General features: G+C 39.1%; 1 pseudogene; it reads right to left on the bottom strand.

Annotated features, from left to right (window-relative positions):
- Positions 1–13,325: 13,325 nt before the first annotated feature.
- Positions 13,326–14,348, bottom strand: LOC100666228 (olfactory receptor 4P4-like; annotated as a pseudogene).
- Between the last annotated feature and the right edge of the window lie 230 nt (positions 14,349–14,578).

Here is a 14,578-nt window from a genome sequence, read left to right as displayed (position 1 = left end):
TTCTGACCAAACAATTTCCTTTAGTATTTCTTGTAGCTTTGGTTTGGTTTTTGCAAATTCTCTAAACTTGTGTTTATCTGTAAATAATTTTGCCTTCATATTTGAGAGAGAGTTTTGCTGGATATATGATCCTTGGCTGGCAGTTTTTCTCCTTCAGTGTTCTGTATATGTCATCCCATTGCCTTCTTGCCTGCATGGTTTCTGCTGTGTAGTCTGAACTTATTCTTATTGATTCTCCCTTGAAGGAAACCTTTCTTTTCTCCCTGGCTGCTTTTAAAATTTTCTGTTTATCTTTGGTTTTGGCAAGTTTGATGATAATATGTCTTGGTGTTTTTCTTTTTGGATCAATCTTAAATGGGGTTCGATGAGCATCTTGGATAGATATCCTTTCATCTTTCACGATGTCAGGTAAGTTTTCTGTCAGCAGATCTTCAACTATTTTCTCTGTGTTTTCTGTCCTCCCTCCCTGTTCTGGGACTCTAATCACACGCAAGTTATTCTTCTTGATAGAGTCCCACATGATTCTTAGGGTTTCTTCATTTTTTTTTAATTCTTTTATCTGATTTTTTTTCAGCTATGTTGGTGTTAATTCCCTGGTCCTCCAGATTTCCCACTCTGCATTCTAATTGCTCGAGTCTGCTCCTCTGACTTCCTATTGCGTTGTCAAATTCTGTAATTTTATTGTTAATCTTTTGGATTTCTGCATGCTGTCTCTCTATGGATTCTTGCAACTTATTAATTTTTCCACTATGTTCTTGAATAATCTTTTTGAGTTCTTCAACTGTTTTATCAGTGTGTTTCTTGGCTTTTTCTGCAGTTTGCCTTATTTCGTTTCTGAGGTCATCTATGATGTCTTGGAGCATTCTGTAAATTAGTTTTTTATATTCTGTATCTGATAATTCCAGGTTGTATCTTCATTTGGAAAAGATTTTGATTCTTTTGTTTGGGGGGTTGTAGAAGTTGTCATGGTCTGCTTCTTTATGTGGTTTGATATCGACTGCTGTCTCCGAGCCAAAAATAGTAGTGGTTTATTCTATAATTGCTCAGTGAGTCTTATCTTGTTTTGTTTTCTATCAATATACGTGGATGGGCTACTAGATTGTGCTGTCTTGTTTGTTGTAGCCCTTGACCTACTTATGACCTATTACCAGCTGGTTTGGGCTGTTGCCAGATATATATGCCTGAGTGCATTCACTATTCTTGAGTAGAATCTGATTTTGGGTCATCAAGTGTGTGCTGCACCCTAACACCTATCCACCTTGAGAAGTAGTCGTGATAGTTGTGTGCACCAGATTCTAGCAGCAGCTGTGGTTCACCCTCCAGGGGGGGTAGGATGCTGACAGACTTCCCCCAAGTGTCAGTGAGGTAGGTGTGTCTCTATTCCTATAGCACCTAGGTGGGAGGGCACTGCAGCTCTACCTTAGGCCCCCAATGCAAGTACCTCTACTGATTGCTAGGTGTCACGCTCCTTAGACCCCTAAGGCAAGAGGCTAGGTGGTCTGGGGGGAGCTTCAGCCCTCAGTTCCCTGTTGTGGGTCAGTTAGGGCTCTGTTGAATAAGCAGAGATATCAGATGTGGGAAACTTGTTTTTCCAGAAAATCCGCTTAAAAAAAAAATGCAGTCAGATCCCTATCAGAACTGCCTTTGGATTATAACCACCACCTTGTTCCCTGTAAGGATGAATGTCCGAGATTTGCATCATGTATGCTTGGCTGGAGCTGGTTCTGTGTTTTTAGTCCAATTAGGGATGGATTTTTGGTCCCTGGGTTGTTTGTGGTTCCTTCTCTCAGGCCGGAAGAATGGGTTAGGAAAAGACCAAAAAAAAAAAGGAAAAGCAAAGCCACCGCGGAGCCAGAGCCGTTCGCCCTCTGGCTCAGGAAATTCCAACGTTAATGAAGCCACCTGGGAAGGGTGGGGGAGGGTTCAGTGAAACAGGAGAGTAGCACCCCGGAATATAGCCAAAGTTGCTTGTCTTGCTTGGAATGACTATTTAATCTGAGATTCCCGAGGGGCGTGTTGCCTATGTGTGCTGGCTGTGTGGAGATTGCCCCCGAGGTTCTGGTCTGCTGAGGCTGCAGTCAGATCCTCCACTGCCAGTCCAAAGCCCAGCGTCAAGGTTCCCCTGCTGGGACGCTGCACTCCTGGCTCCAAAATCAGTCGCTGCCTCCCGGGGACTTCTCGTCCCACTAGCCGTGTCGCCGCGCCGACCCCGCGGACCGGCTGGGCCCTCTCCTGGGGTTAGTTCAGGGGAGTAGGGCTGTGCCCCGTGCTTGCGCCGTGACAGCGCCCAGTCAAAAGCCTGGTGCCAAGGTTCCCCAGCTGGGATGCTGCATTCTCGGCTCCAAAAGCAGTCTCTGCCTCCCGGGGACTTCTCCCACCAGCCGCATTGCCACGCTGCCCGCACGGACCGGTTGGGCCCCCTCCCAGGGTGAGTTCAGGGGGGGTAGGGCTGCAACCCTTGTTTGCGCCATCACAAGATTTTTTTGTTCAGCTCCCCTGGGCCGAATCCTAAGCCCGGCGCCAAGGTTACCTGACTGGGACGATGGCTCCAGGCTCCGAAAACAGTCGCTGCTTCCCTGTGTTTGTTCGTTTTCCGTCTCTAAATCTGTGTTTGTTGTTCAGAGTTGTAGACGGTTATGTATGTGATTGATTCACTTGTTTTTCCGAGTCTTTGTTGCAAGAGGGATCCAAAGTAGTGTCTACCTAGTCCGCCATCTGGCCCCGCCCTTAATTTCTTTTGTAAAGGGTTTTTCTTTGTCTGAAACCTAAGAAACTATACCCTGCACTATGTAATTCAGAGGTTGGTTCAGAGGCTGCACTCTGATAACAGATGAGAAATTGCCTTTAAATGATAAAATAGTACACAGATGACAACGGCATTGTTAAAGTTAATGTACACCAACACAACTTAAAATTACTTTACATTTATAGAGGTTAAGGAACTTGTACATAGTAACACAACTAGTATATAACAAACTGGGGTTTAAAATCTGAGTTTTCTGACTCCAAAGCCTGAGTTCGCAACCCTTTCACTATACTGTCTCCGGTGGCAGAGAGTTAAGAGCTTGGCTACTAACCAAAAGGCCCAAACCACCAGCTACTCCTTGGAAACCCTATGGGGCAGTTCTCCTCTGTCCTGTGAGGTTGCTGTGAGTAGGAATCAACTGGACGGCAATGGGTTTGTTTTTTTGTTTCTTTGCTTTTTTGGTCCCTCTCAAATGAAAAACTGAAAACCACAAGATGATTTTAACATTAAACCTGGCTCCCCTAACCCCAAAGTTTGCACATTACTGAATTTAGTGGGCAAAATCAAGGAACCTTATAAATTTTGAGCATTGCTTCATTTTAACCACTCACATTTAAATGTGTAAATGAAAACATAGAAGTTAGGTGAAAGTCTTAAAGAAAAACTACAAACCGAATCTTCAGGATTCTTACATAGATAAGCCACCCTAGAAAGTAAGAAATATACAGTTCACATATTTCTGTAGGAAGCAATATGTTTCTTAGTCTCCCAAGCATGAGTGACACTGCAGCCCCAGCTAGTTGCCATATAAGAAAAATGAGTAGAAGAAAAGAGATCTGGACTCACGCCCAGTCCTGGCGTCTGTTTTGCACTGTGAACTTGTTTATTTTTGTTTCATCCATTTCTTATCTGTAAAATGAAAGAACTAATCTCAATGATCCCTTAGATTTCTACCCCCCCATGATGTGCTTTTTAGAACTCAAAACATTTTATTCTTGATCAAATTTTACTGTTATTCTTCATAGAGTTATAATAGAGTATTCCTTTTCTTTGATTTATAATGTGTAGTCCTCTAATAAATTAGGGCCCAGCTTTTTTTTTTGTTGTTCACTTTTCTTTAATTCTGTTAACGTCACCCTCATTTTCTTGAGTATGTCATCTCCAAGAGGCAAGCAAGTCCTCCTTAAATTTACTGCTCTCTCAATCCAAATATATCTTAGTTTATAGAATTTACAGAAAAGTCTGTTTCAAAATTAGCTGCTATTCAAAATGTTTTCTTAAGACAGAAGTAAAAAATATTTTCAACAAATATCATATTTATGCAGGATAATGAGAAGAAAGAAAAAATAGGTTACTCACATATGTTCTACTGCACTTACTTTGAATCCACTTGTGTTTTCACTTATAGTCTTTTCTGTCCTCTCTTTTTGAAATTCCAGTCATTCTTCAACCAGGGATTTGAAGCAGCCCAACTTGGTTTAGTCACGGTCAATGAAGCAACACCAGAATGGATCTGAATTTTTAAAATGTGAGTGAACCAGAACACTAACAGGAACTGGAAAAATTACAGGTGGAAGCCCTGCTAAAAACAGAATTTCCTTCTTAGAACACAAGGGCAGCATCCATATTGCACTTTGACCAAATTTATTGACCTGCTCAGTCAAAAACCTTGTGCCTGACTCAAAGATGGCAGCTGCCGATGCTGTTTTGAATGTGTGCCTGTCTCCACAGTCCTGGCAACACTTCAGTGTCACACATCAGGCTCCTGAAAGAGCTACCCACGCCTTTTCCAAGTGTCCCACTCCTAGGCTTCAACCTGTAATTTTTCCCGTTCCGGTTTGTGTTCCAATCAGCCAAATTAAAAAAAAAAAAAATTTGTGTCTGTTCCTGTTTTACTTCCTCAGTCATGGCTGAACTGGTTCAAACCAGCTCAAAGAACTGTCTTCAATTATTTAAATGATTTCAACATCCCGACGACATTTTCCTCAGCACAATCCATTAGTGCAGCTGATGAGTGTCACTTTCTATTTCTCACCAATTTATGTGAGAAAACCACAAATTTTGAAGCTTTATAGGAACTATTGTCACTTGGGACACCACCAGCTCAAAGAAATGATGTCACACACACAGAAAAGTTTGAAGGCAGGAGGAATATTTTATTTTCCAAAACTAGTCAAATCATGGTCCATATAGTCTCTCTATTGTACCACTAAATTATTCCTGAAGATTTCTAGGCTCTAATGCTAAGTAAAATTTTAGGTAAAGAACTTATTCTAAAGGTGCATTTATTTCTTTTCATAATATTCCTTATTTTATGAAAGATGATTATGTATACATCTCCACATAATCAATTTAGCAGTTAGCATCACTTTAGATCCAAGTTACCAGAGTGACTCCACTATTAGATTATAAATACTCTGCAAACAAAAATTAACTCCACGGAGCGGTGGTGGCAGGCTGCTACTAGCATTCAGCCGCAGTTTCCTCTGGGAGAAACAGCCAGCCACACAACCTACTCACACCTCCGGAACCAGAGAAGAAAGGCAATCTTAGCAAAAGCTAATACGTGCATATACTTTACCGTGTCCCACCACCCCCAAGCCGGCTTCAGCGGCTGAATTCCCTGGGCCTAAGATAGGCACTTTTGAGCACCTAGAGCCAGTGTACTGGCCTTGGAGAAGGAAAGAATTTGCAATTGGGAGAAAAGATAATTTCCCAGCTCCACTAACCAGGGGAGCTCAGGACAGAAGCCGCTCCTGTCCAGGCATAAACGGTCCGTGGACTTTGAGCACCTTTCCCTTCTGCACGGACTTGTGTGGGCCTATTTCAGGAGAAGAGGCCCTTGTTGACAGGCTCTGACCATGTCAGCTGTGCAGAGGAGAGGTGGATGTTTGATGTTTGAAATCGCTTTGCCTATTAAACAGAGTCCTCACTTACCCATATCAGGGGCCTAAGGACTGGTAGCTCCACTCAGTTCACCCAGCCACCCACAACAGGAGTCCAAGGATAACTGACACCTCCCAGTCATTACAACTAAAAACATTGGGTGCCCATGGTCCGTATGCAGATCCCACCCACTTGCATGCTGTAGGGAACAGGGACGCACTTTCCACAGAGACACTCGGGGGTTAGTTATCAGCCCCCTGCCTTGTTCAGAGCATGACCCTCCACTGCAATCAGACACCGATACATACACCAATCACCCCTGCTCCTCTAAGACTATAGGACACAGCCTGTACCACACATTTGATGATCAGGTACCTGGACACCTGAGCTGAATTCATACAAGAAAAGTGAATGGACACCTAGACTGATATACCTGATAACAGCTCTAACTATCTGAGGACAGGACTTCAGAGCTACGAAGGGGAAAATCATCAAGCTAGCTCTCTCAAGCAACCCATTTGAGCATATCAAAACAAAACAAAGCAAGAAGCTACGACACAGTAAGCAAGCATAAACTAATACAATAACTTATAAATGGCTCCGAGACAACAGCCAATATCAAGTTGCTTAAAGAAATGGACTATGATCACCTCAACAAGCTCTCAAAACAAAGAATCCAGGGATCTTCTAGATGAAAGTACATTCCTGGAATTACCAGAGGCAGGATACAAAAGATTAAAACAAAAGACATCAGGAAGAAAATGAGACAATATGCAAAACAAGCCAAGGAACACACATATAAAACAATTGAAGAAATTAGAAAGATTATTCAGGAACATAATGAAAAATTTAATAAGCTGGAAAAATCCATAGACAGATGGCAATCAGAAATTCAGAAGATTAACAATAAAAATACAGAATTAGAAAACTCAATAGAAAGTCAGAGGAGCAGAAATGAGCAAGTAGAAGCCAGAATTTCTGAACTCAAAGATAAATCACTTGGCACAAACATATTTGAAGAAAAAATCAGATAAAAGAATTTTTAAAAATGAAGAAAACTTAAGAATCATGTGGGACTCTATCAAGAGAAATAGCCTATGAGTGAATGGAGTACCAGAACAGGGAGGGATAACCGAAAATACAGATAGAATTGTTGAAGATTTGTTGGCAGAAAACTTCCCTGATATTGTGAAAGATGAGAAGATATCTATCCAAGATGCTCATCGAACTCTATATACGGTAGATTTTAAAAGAAAGTCACCAAGACATATTATAACCAAACTTGTCAAAACCAAAGATAAAGAGAGAATTTTAAGAGCAGCTAAAAATAAAGGAAAAGTCACCTACAAAAGACAGCCAATAAGAATAAGCTCAGACTACTCAGCAGAAACCATGCAGGCAAGAAGGCAATGGGAAGACTTATATAAAAAATTGAAGAAAAAAAAATGTCAGCCAAGACTCATATATCCAGCAAAACTGTCTCTTAAATATGAAGGTGAAATTAGGACATTTCCAGATAAACAGAAGTTTAGGGAATTTGTAAAAACCAAACAAAAACTACAAGAAATACTAAAGGGAGTTCCTTGGTTAGAAAATCAATAATATCAGATATTAACCCAAGACTAGAACACTGGGCAGAGCAACCAGAAGTCAACCCAGACAAGGAAATAAAAAAAAAGCAAAGTTAAAAAAAAAATGCTCAAAACAGGGAAACAGTGATGTTATTATATAAAAGAAGACAACATTAAACAATAAAGAGGAAATAAAAATGCAGTCATAGACCTTCCATATGAAGAGGAACACAATGTGATACAAAGAAATAAAACTTAGGTTTAAATTTACAAAAATATGGGTAAATAATAAGGCAACCACAAAGGAGACAAACTGTCCTACACATCAAAATAAAATACAAGAAAAAAATGGAGAATCAGCAGAAAAAAAATCAACAGCAACGAATATAAGGAAAGGACAATACATAATCTACTCAGCACATAAAATTAAGTGGGAAAAAGAAACTGTCAACAACACACACAAAAAAAGGACATCAAAACGATACCACTAAATTCATATCTATCCATAATTACCCTGAATGTAAATGGATTAAATGAACCAATAAAGAGACAGAGAGTGTCAGAATGGATTAAAAAACACAATCCCTCTATCTGCTGCCTACAAGAGACATACCTCAGACTTACAGACAGAAATAAACTAAAACTCAAAGGATGGGAAAAAATATATCAAGCAAACAACCATCAAAGAGCACGAGTGGCAATATTAATTTCTCACAAAATAGACTTTAAAGTTAAATACATTATAAAGGATGAGGAAGGACAGTATATAATGAATAACGGGGCAATATACCAAGAAGATATAACCATACCAAATATTTATGCACCCAATGACAGGGCTGCAAGTTACATAAAACAAACTCTATCAGCATTGAAAAGTAAGATAGACAACTCCACAATAATAGAGGAGACGTCAACACACAACTTTTGGTGAAGGACAGGACATTCAGAAAGAAGCTCAATAAAGACACGGAATATCTAAATGCCATAATCAACCAACTTGACCTCATAGACATATACAGAACACTCCACCCAACAACAACCAAGTATACTTTCTTTTCTAGTGCACATGGAACATTCTCTAGAATAGACCACATATTAGGTCATAAAGCAAGCCTTAGCAGAATCCAAAACATTGAAATATTACAACGCATCTTCTCTGACCATAAGGACATGAAAGTGGAAATCGACAACAGAAAAAGCAGTGAAAAGAAATCAAAACAATTGGAAACTGAACAAAACCCTGAAAAAAAGACTGGATTATAGAAGACATTAAGGGTGGAATAAAGAAATTCAGAGAATCCAATGAGAATGAAAACAATTCCTATCAGAACCTTTGGGACACAGCAAAAGCAGTGCTCAGAGGTCAATTTTTATCAATAATTGTACACATCCAAAAAGAAGAAAGGGCCAAAATCAAAGAATTATCCCTACAACTTGAACAAATAGAAAGAGAGCAACAAAAGAAACCCTCAGACAGCAGAGGAAAACAAATAATAAAAACTAGAGCAGAACTAAATGAAATAGAACACTGAAGACAATTGAAAAAATTAACAAGACCAAAAGTTAGTTCTTTGAAAAAATCAACAAACTTGATAAACCTTGGCCAAACCGACAAAAAGAAAAACAGCGGAGGGACCAAATAACCTAAAAAGAAGCGAGATGGGCAATATTACAACAGATCCAACTGAAATTAAAAGAATCATATCAGATTACTATGAAAAAGTACACTCCAACAAATTTGAAAACCTAGAAGAAATGAATGAATTCCTAGAAACACACTACCTACCTAAACTAACACAATCAGAGGTAGAAAAACTAAATAGACCATAACAAAAGAAGAGATTGAAAAAGTAATGAAAAAAAAAACTCCCAACAAAAAAAAGCCCTGGTCCAGATGGCTTCACTGCAGAGTTCCACCAAACCTTCAAAGGAGAGCTAACACCACTACTACTAAAGGTATTTCAGAGCATAGAAAAGGACAGAATACTACCAAACTCATTCTATGAAGCCACCATATCGCTGATACCAAAACTACCTAAAGATACCACAAAAATAGAAAATTTTATCCCTCATGAACTTAGATGCAAAAATCTTCAACAAAATTCTAGCTAACAGAATTCAAGAATATATCAAAAAAATAATTCACCATGACCAAGTGGGATTCATATCAGGTATGCAGGGATAGTTCAACATTAGAAAAAGAATTAATGTAATCCACCCCATAAATAAAACAAAAGACAAGAATCACGTGATTTTATCAATTGATGTAGAAAAGGCATTTGACAAAGTTCAACACCCTTTTGTGATAAAAACTCTCAGCAAAATTGGAATAGAAGGAAAAGTCCTCAGCATAATAAAGGGCATTTAGACAAAGCCAACAGCCAACATCATCCTAAATGGAGAGAGCCTGAAAGCATTCCCCTTGAGATTGGGAACCAGACAAGGATGTCCTTTAAAAAAAAATTTAACACCACTCTTATTCAACATTGTGCTGGAGATCCTAGCCAGAACAATTAGGTTAGATAAAGAAATAAGGGGCATCCAGATTGGCAAGGAAGAAGTAAAATTTTCTCTATTTGCAGACGACAGGATCTTAAACACAGAAAACCCTAAGAAATCCTCAAGAAAGCTACTGAAACTAATAGAAGAGTTCAGCAGAATATAGGGATACAAGATAAACATACAAAAATTAGTTGGGTCCCTCTACCCCAACAAAAAGAACACCGAAGAGGAAATCACCAAATCAATGCCATTATAGTAGCCCCCAAGAAGATAAAATATTTAGGAATAAATCTTACCAGAGATGGAAAAGATTAATACAAAGAAAACTACAGTACGCTTCTACAAGAAACCAAAAGAGACTTACATAAGTGGAAAAACGTACCTTGCTCATGAATAGGAAGACTTAACATTATAAAAATGTCTATTCTACCAAAAGCGATCTACACATTTAATGTAATTCTGATCCAAATTCCAACAACATTCTTTAATAAGATGGAGAAACAAATCACCAACTTCATATGGAAGGGAAAGAGGCCCCGGATAAGTAAAGCATTACTGAAAAAGAAGAACAAAGTGGGAGGCCTTAATCTACCTGATTTTAGAACCTATTATACTGCCACAGCAGTCAAAACAGCCTGGTACTGGTACAACAACAGATACATAGACCAATGGAACAAAATTGAGAATCCAGACATAAACCCATCCACATATGAGCAGCTGATATTTGACAAAGGTCCCAAATCAGTTAAATGGGGAAAAGACAGTCTTTTTAACAAATGGTACTGGCATAACTGGATGTCCATCTGCAAAAAAATCAGACAAAGACCCAAACCTCACAGCATGCACAAAAATTAACTCAAAATCGATCAAAGAATTAAATACAAAATCTCAAAGAAAAAAGATCATGGAAGAAAAAATAGGGACAATGTTAGGAGCCTTAATACATGGCATAAACAGTATACAAAACATTACTAACAATGCAGAAGAAAAACTAGATAACTTGGAGCTCTTAAAAATCAAACACCTATGTCCATCCAAAGACTTCACCAAAAGAGTAAAAAGATAACCTACAGACTGGGAAAAAATTTTATCTATGACATCTCCGATCAGCACCTGATCTGTAAAATCTACATAATACTGCAAAAACTCAACTACAAAAACACAACCCAATTAAAAAATGGGAAGATATGAAGAGACACTTCACCAAAGAAGACATTCAGGCAGCTAACAGATACATGAGGAAATGCTCATGATCATTAGCCCTTAGAGAAATCCAAATCGAAACTACAATGAGATTTCACCTCACTCCAATAAGGCTGGCTTTAATCCAAAAAACACAAAACAGTAAATGTTGGAGAGGCTGTGGAGAGCCTGGAACACTTATACACTGCTGGTGGGAATGTAAAATGGTATAACCACTTTGGAAATGGATTTAGTTTTAGAAAGGTAGAAACAGAACTGCCATAGGATCCAGCAGTCCCACTCCTTGGAATATATCCTAGAGAAATAAGAGCCTTTACATGAACAGATATATGCACACCCACATTCATTGCAGCACTGTTTACAATAGCAAAAAGGTGGAAGCAACCAAGATGCTCATTAACAGATGAATGGATAAATAAATTATGGTATATTCACACAATAGAATACTACACATCGATAAAAAACAGTGATGAATCTGCAAAACATTTCATAACATGGAGGAACCTGGAAGGCATTATGCTGAGTGAAATTAGTTGGTTGCAAAAGGACAAATATTGTGGAAGACCACTATTATAAGAACTTGAGAAATAGTTTAAACAGAGAATAAAATATTCTTTGATGGTTATGAGACGGGGAGGGGGACAGAGTGGGAGAGAGGTATTCACTAATTAGACAGTAGGTAAGAACTACTTTAGGTGACAGGAAAGATAACACACAGTACAGGCGAGGTCAGCACAACTGGACTAAACCAAAAGCAAAGAAGTTTCCTGAATAATGCTTCGAAGGCCAGGGTAGCAGGGTCACGGGTCTGGGGACCATGGTTTCAGAGAACACCTAAGTCAATTGGCATAATAAAACCTACTAAGAAAACATTCTGCATCCCACCTTGGAGAGAGGCATCTGGGGTCTTAAACGGTACCAAGGGGCCATCTAAGATGCATCAATTTGTCTCAACCCACCTGGCTCAAAGAAGAATGAAGAACATCAAGGTCACAAGGTAATTATGAGCCCAACAGACAGAAAGGGCCACATAAACCAGAGACTATATCAGCCTGAGACCAGAAGAACTAGATGGTGCCTGGCTACAACCAATCACTGCCCTGACAGGGAACACAGCAGAGAACCCCTGAGGGAACAGGAGAGCAGTGGGGTGCAGACCCCAAATTCTCGTAAAAAGTCCAGACTTCATGGTCTGACTGAGACTGGAAGGACTCCTGTGGTCATGGCCCCCGGTCCCTCTGTTGGTCCAGGACAGGAACCATTCCCAAGACCAACTCTTCAGACAGGGATTGGACTGGGCAATGGGTTGGAGGGGGATGCTGGTGAGGAGTGAGCTTCTTGGATCAGGTGGCATCTCCACCCTGGAGGGGAGATGAGAGGGTAGAGGGGATTGGAAGATAGCAAGATGGACAGGAAAAGAGATTAGGGGGAGAGCAACTGGGAGTATGTGGCAAGGTGTATATGAGTTTTTGTGTGAGAGACTGACTTGATTTGTAAACTTTCACTTAAAGCACAATAAAGATTTTTTTAAAAAATTAACTCCACAGCATGTTGCTTTAGTTTCGTTCACTACCCAGTCCCCACAAGCCTTGATGACTGAAATCTGTGTTTATGCAATTTGAGTTTCTTTTCCCTTTTCTATAATCTGAGGAGTAAATTACAGTCTGGTCCTTGTGTTAGGAAATGAGCTCCATCCATTCCTATGTAGTGTCCATATCATGTGCTCTGGGGAAAATGTGTGTATGTGCTTTATGTGTTTTCCTTTAAGGTAGATTTTCTGGAAAATTACAGAGATGAACTTTGCGGGGGGGTTACTATATACTCACCAGGATAATTCATTAACAGTGCTGTTGAACATTGTGCAATTTGTTCTAGTCTTTTATCATTGTCTTCCTTTTTTTTTGTTGTTAGTTGTTTATTTACCAGTGAGAAACTACTCATTAGCCCACATAGTCATGGTTCATAGTTCAGGAACATAGTTCTGTGAAATTTATTTTTTTCTGTCTTTTTTTACCATTCACCAAAGTTACCACTCATCTTTTGTCTATTTAGTGACCATCCTTTTTTTTTTTAACATCTGCATTCAAAAACAGTGCTTGCTTCTGCTTTGCTTTGTGAACTCAACGACTAATAGTAAATATTTAATAAACATGTACTCCATGTCAGGCATGAACCTATTGATGCTCTTTAGCTCATTTATGTTTACAACAATCCTATACCATATATACTATTACCACAAAAATTTAGAGAAGGAGAGACGAGGTTTAATTGTACAGTCAAAATAAAATGTCAAAGTATGGAGAACTCGAGGCATGTGTGTGAGGAGAATAGAGTAAGAATCAACACAAAATAGATATCAAAATTGTCCAAACAAGAAGAAGCCTGGCAAAAAGCTCAAGATATTGACCTGTCTTTTGTATACTCTTATATACACATTGTATATCATTCTACATCAATTTTAAGGCTAAGTGTTGAACTCTGAAGTAAACTTCAAAATACCTTTCATGCAAGCTATTTGTCTTGCAGGAACAATTGAGAGTACCACATCTTCTTCAAGGCTTTTTTCATCTTCATATTTCTTAGAGTGTAGATCAGAGGGTCGAACATGGGAGGAATGATGGTATAGAAAAGAGCACACACTTTATCTTTTGGAAGAGTTACAGCTTGTCTAATATAAATGAAGAGGACAGGCACAAAGAACAGGACCACAATTGTTACGCGAGAACTGCAAGTTGAACAGCTTTGATACGGCTTTCTGCACAGTATGCCCTGAGGGTATATAATATCAGAACATAGGACACCATTAAAATCACAAAAGTCACCAAAGCAACCAGACCTGAATTGACTATTACCAATAGACCAATTCTGAATGTATTAATGCAAGCCAGTTTCAACAAAGGATACACATCACAGAAGTAGTGATCTATCTCATTGGGGCCACAGAAGGACAAGAAGATAGTGAGAAGAAACCGACTGGCTGAGTGTATAAATCCCCCAGTGCAACAAGCTATGAAGATTGTGTTACACCTCTGCCTGCTCATGATGACAGTGTAGTGCAGGGGTTTACAAATGGCCACGTAGCAGTCATAGGCCATCCCTGTGAGGATGAAGATCTCAATGGCTCCAAGGAAGTGAATAACAAAAAGTTGTGTCGCGCAGTTATTATAGGAAATGGTCTTTCTTTCTGCCAATAAGTCAGTCATTAGTTTGGATGCCACTGTGAATGTGTAGCAAAGGTCAGAGAGAGAGAGGTAATTAAGGAAGAAATACATGGGTTGGTCATTTAGCTGACTGCATGTGATAGAAATCATTATGAGCAAGTTTCCCACTGAAGTAGCAATGTAACAAAATAAGAATAATACGAAGCAGAGAATTTCAATGCTCTTGTTTTGGGTAAGGCCCAAGAGAATAAACACAGTGACATTATTCCTATTTTCCATGGTCCAATGCAGTTAAAATGCATAGCAGTCACCTGAAAAGACATAAATTTAAGTCAGTGTCAGAAATATTTATGAATAATATTGATGATAATACACATATTATAAAAAGTATGTCTAATTGAACTGACTGCAGTGTGTCAGAAATTGAAAATCTATTATTTAATAAGAATATTTTTTCTGGCTAGTCTTATTATGATTTCCTTTGTACTTTAGGACATTATGTTAAATAT

This window comes from Loxodonta africana, chromosome 13 (assembly GCF_030014295.1).
Source record: "Loxodonta africana isolate mLoxAfr1 chromosome 13, mLoxAfr1.hap2, whole genome shotgun sequence".
NCBI lineage: Eukaryota > Metazoa > Chordata > Mammalia > Proboscidea > Elephantidae > Loxodonta > Loxodonta africana.
The sequence above is the reverse complement of the archived record's forward strand: the minus strand, read 5'-3'. Positions and strand labels throughout refer to the sequence as shown.